Raw genomic sequence first — 8,015 nt, 5'->3', positions numbered from 1 at the left:
CAAGTGACCTTTTTCATCTAATGCTGATTCCCTGATGAAGTAGGCAGTTGCCTCCCCAAATCTGCTCTTTTTACAGGTTTTTCCAAAGAATATCCATAATAGAAAGCACAAATTAGCCTTTGCTCATTTGGCTTTTTGTGTTATTAACACTACTTCTCCACCCTACTGGAAATTACTGCAAAGCTCTACTATCTTTAAAAGTTAAATAATTATACTGTATAAAATTCTGTAAGATCTTGCTGTCACAAGCTCTTTTTTACTGCTCTTACTTCCCGCTCTAGTCTCCTGGTCCTTAATCTTACACTTACTTGCAAAATTAATTGCCAAGTTTATGGTCTCTTTTATTTTTAATACTGCTGAAGTATTGACAGGTCTCTTCAAATTAGAATTAGGTTTCTGAGGGTGGGTGATTTTTTTTTAAGATTTTATTTTATTTATTTATTTGAGACAGAGAATGAGAGAGAGAGAGCACATGAGAGGGGAGAGGGTCAGAGGCAGAAGCAGGCTCCCTGCCGAGCAGGGAGCCCGAGATTTTTTATTTATTTATTTTTTTATCATTCTGTATCTCCCCTGGGATTTGAAGAGTGCTTAGATGACAGTGGGTGTTTGATTAATACTTATTGAGTGCATTTCGTATAAAAATATTTTAACTAATGCCATAAAGAGAAGAAAACATGGATTGTTGGCATCTGACAGATGTCCTCCCATCCCAGATCTCCTGACATCAACTGTCTGGAAGATGAAATAGTTATAACTCCGAGCCCCACCTTGACCACTTGTAGAGTGGGCAAAATCACCTGATGCTATGGAACTGTGAGGATTACGTCAGAAAACATTTTCAGCGTCATATCTGTTACCCAGAAAAAGCAGGAGGAAAAAAGGCGTAATTAGAAAAGAAGGATTACTACATGTTCAGAAATAATACAAGATAAGAGTATTTAAAAAAAAAAAATGGTAATGACGTATCCCTTGGCTGTCATCCTCTGCAACTGACCTATTAACTGATTTAATGCACAGTGCTCACTGTGTGCTGAGGGCTGTTTTGAAGCACCTTAAAATGTTAACTTATTTTATTCTTAGGACATCTGATGAGATAGATACTACACTCATGTCCACCGCACAGATGAGAAAGCCGGGGTCCAGAATGTTGGCTAAACTGCCCATGCTCCTATAAACTAAAAAAAGGATGGAATTCAAGTCAAAAATGTCAATTCTTTATTCCGTGCTCCTAACTTTATGCTCTGATGTCTCTTTTCTGTTTTTTTCCCCCCCTTTAAAAAGTTTTCCTGTGGAAGACTAAGAAAGAACAAGCTAAGGAACGGACATATAGTTACTTAAGGAACCCATGAAGAAAATCTGAGATAATTTAATCGATACCAAGAATGAGAAGATTAAAATTCCAAGCAGTACTTTATAAAAACGGAATTATGACAGAAGATAATTCTATTTAAATGAGTATAGTGAAAAAAAAGTCCATTTAGTCTATATTTTTTAAAGGATGTAGGGGATTTAGGGGATCTAAAAAACAGGTATATGGGGCCAGGCAGGAGAAGGCTAAATTTCAGGATTTTAAAGGGGAAGTAAGCAGAAATTCCTTAAGGAAATGAGCCATATTATTGATGAAAACTTGTCTTTTAAGTGAGATAAGGGATTTTAATCAGAAAGAGTGGGAGACTCCTTTATCAGAGTGGACCGGTTGGCTGTGGATGTTTAACTGGACATTCAGCCCCGCAATCTGCATCCATCCACCTGCTGTCCACGCACTTCACTTCTGGTCTGCTCAGTGGAGCCCACGTCTGCAGCCTCTGACACCCAAGGGATAGGCTGAGCTTCGAAAGGAAAAGTAGTTTTAAAAGAGTAAGAGCATTGCTATTTATTTCAAAGTACTCTTTATATTTGTTTGCTTTTCAATTTGTAGAACAGAGAGAACACGATCTTGAATTTATTGTGGAAAGTAGATGATAGATCTGTATACAGAGTAGCACAGAGAAGGGGCTCAATAAATTTCCCTTCCTTTTATCACTGGCTTGGGATCCTCTCCACCCACTACAAGATAGAGGAACAGGAGGGGAGAGGAGGAGAGGGGAGGGGAGGGCAGGGGGAAGGAGAGAAAACTTACAGAAAGGCTGATAGGCTGATAAGATTTTCAAAGGCAAACCACTTTGTTACATAATTTTATAACCAGTTTTTCTTTATTGAGTCTGAAAGAAAGCCACCAAGCATGTATTTTCAGTTGGAATAGATAAAATAAATACATATAGGCTTTTGGTTAAATTTCAAAATGGAAGGGAATTGTTCTGTACTTTGATTCCCCAATATTGGCTATTTCTCCCCCTCCCAATATATTGGCATTGAGGCCACTTAAATCCATGGCTCACAAGGGTTACAAAAATAGTTTTTAATGCTCAAATACAAAGAGTTCTTTCTGAAACTGTTAGAAGGGATGAGATCACAAAACTTAACCCGAGCATTCAAAATTAAACCTAACATCTCCGTAACAAACTTTAAAAAAGAATTGTAATAGTAAATGTTTGTTTCCCCTTTTACAGAAGAGGCAAAATTCAGTGTTCCCTACCTAGCAGCAGCCCACAGTGGATCATGGTGTCGTTCTTCAGTGTACTTTTTCTAGAACAAATATCAGGCGAGCATTTCAAACAGAACAGAGAAATATATAGAAGTTGCTCCCATTTATTGTTACCTGGTAGGTCTTCCAAGATGGCCCAAGCCAACCTTTCTCCATCTCTTTTATTCATCATCCCCCCCTGAAGGAGTCTTTCTAGGTTTTTTCCCCTAATCACCCTCCCTCCAGCCACGAATTTTAATAACACAGGTTCACAGAATAACAGTTTATGCACTGTGTGTGTGTGTGTGTGTGTGTATACATATCTATGTCTCTTTAAAGATTTTTTCATGGCTTTATTGAAATATCATTGACATGCCACTATGTGAGTTCAAGCTATACAACCTGTTGATTTGATTGATTTGATACACTTATATATTATGAAATGAGCACCACCATGGCCAGTTAACACCTCTGTCTTGTCACATAATTACCATTTCTGTGGTGAGAACATATAAGATCTACTCTCTTAACAACTTCCCAGTATACAAAATAGTATTATTAACTATAGTTACCATGCTGTACACTAGATCCCCAGAACTTATTCATCTTATACCTGGAAGTTTGTAGCCTTTGGCCCATATCTCCCCACCCCCAATCCCAGCCCCTGATAATGACCGTTCTACTCTGTTGCCATGGGTTCAGCTTTTTAAAGATTGCACATGTAAGTGAGATCCTGCAGTAGTTGTCCTTCTCTGACTTATCTCACTTAGCATAATACCCTCAAGGTGCATCCATGCTGTCACAAATGGTAGGATTTTCTACTTCCTCATGGCTGAATTACAATCCTCTGTGTGTGTGCACATGCATGTGTACCATGCCTTTATCCTCTTACCCCTGACGGACACTTAGGTTGTTTCTGGATCTCTGCTGTTATGAATAATGCAGGACTGGGAATGTCGATAGCTCTTTGATACCCTGTTTTCACTTCCTTTGGATCTATGTCCACAAGGAGGATAGAGGGATCATATGGTAGTTTCACTTTTAATGTTTTGAGGAGCCTTTATATTTTCCATAGCGGCCAAACCAATTTACATTCCCATCAACAGTGCACAAGATTGGGAATCCCTGTACAACTGTGCTTCATATACAGAAAAGGCGTTTTCTCCTGCTCTCTAATATTCCATTGCCCCAGTGTGAGGATCTTATCGCCCCACCTTCTTCCTCCCCCCTTCCCTTTAGGGACGTGGAAGACACTTCTAAGGTTTGCAAAGCTAATAAAGTAGAAAAATAACCCGTTTCCGTTCTGCCCTGCTCCCTAGTCTTCCCATCCCACAGAGACTGAACCAGGAGCTCCTTCCCACTGATGGTCACGTTTCAAAGTGTTGGCTCTAAGGTTCTTCAGGAAGACATTCCTAAGCTGTAAAACCGTCTAGAGGCTTCTAAGAAGATTTACATCTCAAAGGGGCAGAGAAAGGACTCACAATTACAAGTTTATTCAAGATGTGGGGAACATTAAAGGCCCCTTAGTCATATTCATTCCCTTAAAATGACCAGAAATCTCCCCTGAGAAAATAATGTACCCCTCTTTAGTTCCTGCTTACAGGTCATCACCATTCCCCTAGTTGATATAATAAGATATAATTTGCTTTTCAAATTTTTTTCTAAAGAATGCATTTTTAGCAAGGCAATCTCCTGTCTTGCTTTCTAGAAGAACCTGCATTTCCTCAGCTTAAAAAAAGAAATCATGAAAATAATGCAGCGTAACAGAATGTCTCCGGCTAAAATGATTAGCAGCGTGGAAACCGAATCAAGGCACCCAACAAAAACACGGGAAGGGATTTAAAATGTTTAAATTTTACTTGAAAACCCCTATGCTGTAATAGAACTCCAGTGAAATTTTACTAAATATATTCACTTTCAATTGTGAGGACATTTTCCTTTTTAATCAGTGGCTATGGGAAGTTAACAAAAAGAGCTCAAATATTTTTAATGGCTTTAGAAATAGGACATGAACTTATACATAGACTATTCATACATTTATTTTTAATTTTGTAATCCTGCTCAAAATAAATACCTTGCCACTTATATGGAGATGGAAAATACATGGATATTGTTAATGCTCGTACTGTGCCCTTTAACTCGACTTCCTTTAAGAAAAGCTATAATACATTCTGCATTACACGCACCCCCTGGAAATTGCACAGCTAATTGCAATGCCGAGGTAATCAAACTGTACATTAGTTTTTTTTTTTTTTTTTTTTTTTTTTTTTTTTCTCTCGCATTTCTCTATGTTTGGTTTTCTTTTAGAATTTTTAAATCTGCCTGGCTAGGGTCTGGGGGAGGGGAAGAAAAGAGGAAAACTCTCTTCTACTGGACCTGATTCTCTCTTTCCAGCCAAAGCTGCTGGCCTTAGGGGAGGTCTTCCCAGCCTGGCACTGTAACAAAATCCTCTATGAATCATCTTGCCCCTTATGTGGAAGACATCAAGTGTATACTTAAGTTTCTCTCTCTCTCTCTCCTTGATTTGTTTACTTTGAATACTAATGAAGAGTGTGGACCTTTGCTTCCCACAATCACAGTTAAAACTTAAAGCAAATGCCAGTCTGGCTTGGCCCCTCCCTCCTGCCACAGTGCTTTTTGCCTGAAGTATCAGATTTGAAACATTGACTCCAACAGTCAAAACTGATACTTAAAAAAACCCCAAAATGTTAAAAATAATAATGATAAAAAGACAGACACTTTAGTCCAGTTTGTTCTTGGAATCACCATCCAGATTATTTTTCCCTTAGATTCCATTAAGGACAGAGTTCTAAAAATCTATCCATATCATAGTTTTTATTTGATGTGTAAATCTTTTTTGAGGTTTTAAACATGAAGTTTCAAGATAATCTTTTTGTTATATTTTGTTTTAAACATTTTTTTAAATCTGTTGAATGAAATTAAGCCCTGAATTTTTATGGAGGAAGTTGAAGACAGGCAGGGGGAAATTCTCAATAAATATAAGTCTCAAATGTTTAGACAGGAGATATGTCCTTTGGCAAGAAACAGCATCATTGCAAATAGCTTAAAGCAATGCACTTTTTTTTTTTTCATTCAAGGACTGGAAATATGGATTTCTCTTCTTCATTAAATAAACATCTTATTGCTCACATGAGTTTATTTTCTTTCCTCTATCTTAAAGTTAATAGAATCACAACTGGGTGATCATCATAATTGCATGGGTACGTACGTGTGTGCTGTGTATTTTTCAAAGGCCTGAGGTAGTAGCAACAGTAGGGCAAATATTGGTTCCTAACTCTTGCCAGGCAATTTTAGACAAGGGGATTGCACAGTTAAGAAGGGATTTGAGATCTTCAGAATAGTGAAGCCAATGAAATATAAATAAATTGTAGTGACAGAGACTGTATGAGCAGTAGGAGTTCTTACCGATTCAAATACAGGGCATTTGAACCCCTATATGAGACATGACTCAGTTATGGATCATGGCAAGGTTTGGTGGTGAGTGAAGAGGGTGTGGCTGAGGTGTGGAAGGAAAGCCAGTTCTGCCTTAATTCAAAGTTCACTTGCTGGAAATTAGCATTTCTCTAACTGAATTTCTCTAATCTTCTATAAATCTACAAAGAGATAATTATGTTTCAATATTAGCCATTAAGGTATAATCTCAAGCAAAAAAGTAAAACCGTGTTTAAAGTAAAAATACATAACATCTGCTTTGCATTTCATTTAACTGATTCCATGGAATAAAGAATATCATGAGAATGGTCTCTGACGGCAATAAAAGCGAAGTAAGAATGTTTAATGCTTTGCATTCAATAAACTGTATTCCACTGTTGATCTCAAAAAGTAATCACTGCATCTGCCTTTAACAGTTATATCTTCACATAATGAATTAGTAAACTCTATTTATTAGCAATGGATAAATGTCAGTTAAAAAAACTCCAATAGCACACCTAGTGGCCAGATGTGGGTTTCATTCTCCCATAAAAGGAACCAGGGACGCTTGGAGAAATGGCGGTTTCTAGGATTGGGGGAAGGCATATACAAGATGAGTCTTCCAGAAAGTAAGGAAGGGTCCAAAACCAACCAAACCAAACCAAACCAAACACCCCTGTTAATGGGGTATGTTGACCAACACAGAGCCAACTGGAAGAGCTTCCGTTGATCTAAGGTGGCACAATTACAGCAAAAAAATAAAGAATTACTATACTTTAATCTGAAGTATAACATGTTCTTGAGTTCATACTGAGTTCAATAAAAACATGAGGAGAAACAGAAATCTCCAGCGTCGAAGCATACAAAATAATGGATGTAGACACTTCACCCTCAAGGAGGTGGAGCATGACTCCCCATCCCCCAGGCTTGGATTTGCTTTCAAAGAGTGAAATACAGAATGGGGACCACACAGGGAACGTACACAGGAGGAACCTGACAAACTCTACCTCAGTCGTGTGCGCGAGGCCAACATCAACAGCGATCCATCAGAGTGTCAGTGAGATCACATAATGTAATGAGAATGGCACATTACCTCCGAGATTTTCCTCCCCCAAACCCCTACCCCAGACCAATTACAAGATAAACAGACAAATCCCAATTGAAGGTCATTCTGCAAAATTCCCGACTGTCCTCAAAACTGTCAAGGTCATCGAAAACATGAACAGTCTAAGAAACTGTGACAACCAAGAGGAGCCTAAGGAGACATGAGGACTAAATGTAATTTGGCATCCTGGATGGGGTCCTGGGACAGAACGAGGACTTGGAGAAAAAATAAGGAATGTATGCTATTTAGTTAATAGTAGTGTAGTGATGCTGGTTTATTAATTCCTACTGTAAGAGCTTAATAACAGAGGAAAATGAGCAGGGAGTATATGAGACCTCCATTCTAAATTCCTCTATGAATTGGAAACTGTTCCAAGCTTTGCACAGTTGCAGTATCGTAGCCAATGAGGTTTATCCAAGGCGCAATCATTGCTAATTGAAAACTGTTCCAAAAAATAAGTTATTTCAAAAAAAACCTTACAGAACTACTGCATCATCAGCTCATTTCTATTAAGTCCTCAACTATTATCATTTAATTTCATCTTATTTAATTTTCCTGTGTGCAAGAGTGATTCTTGAACATACCAAAGATTTCTAAAAATATTATGGAGCTATGATACTTTAATAAAAGCTTTCACTTTAATTAAATTAGAAGGAAATCCTCTATCCTCTTTTTTTTCCCTCCAGGGAGGGAATGTTGTGTCATCTTATTAGCAGGATTTCCTTTAGGGCCCTTTCCCTCTTTATGGATTTGTTGTAGGCAAGGAACCCTGGAAGATAGGGCTCTAGCCAAGGGATATTTCATTTATATATAGATACATGTAAATGCTTATTTTTTTCTTTTCCTTTAAATCAGAAGCTATTAATGAGGCATTAGGAAGGAAACTCTCACTTTATTTATTTATTTAAAAGGCTT

General features: G+C 37.9%; 1 pseudogene; it reads left to right on the top strand.

The window, feature by feature from the left end:
- Positions 1 to 7,474: 7,474 nt before the first annotated feature.
- LOC123849050 (U4 spliceosomal RNA) lies at positions 7,475 to 7,557 on the top strand (annotated as a pseudogene).
- Positions 7,558 to 8,015: the final 458 nt, after the last annotated feature.

This window comes from Mirounga angustirostris, unplaced genomic scaffold (genome assembly GCF_029215605.1).
Source record: "Mirounga angustirostris isolate CCGP_5_RB_7025 unplaced genomic scaffold, mMirAng1.0.hap1 SCAF_2, whole genome shotgun sequence".
Classification (NCBI taxonomy): domain Eukaryota; kingdom Metazoa; phylum Chordata; class Mammalia; order Carnivora; family Phocidae; genus Mirounga; species Mirounga angustirostris.
Note: the sequence above shows the minus strand (reverse complement) of the source record. Positions and strands in the feature narration are given on the sequence as shown.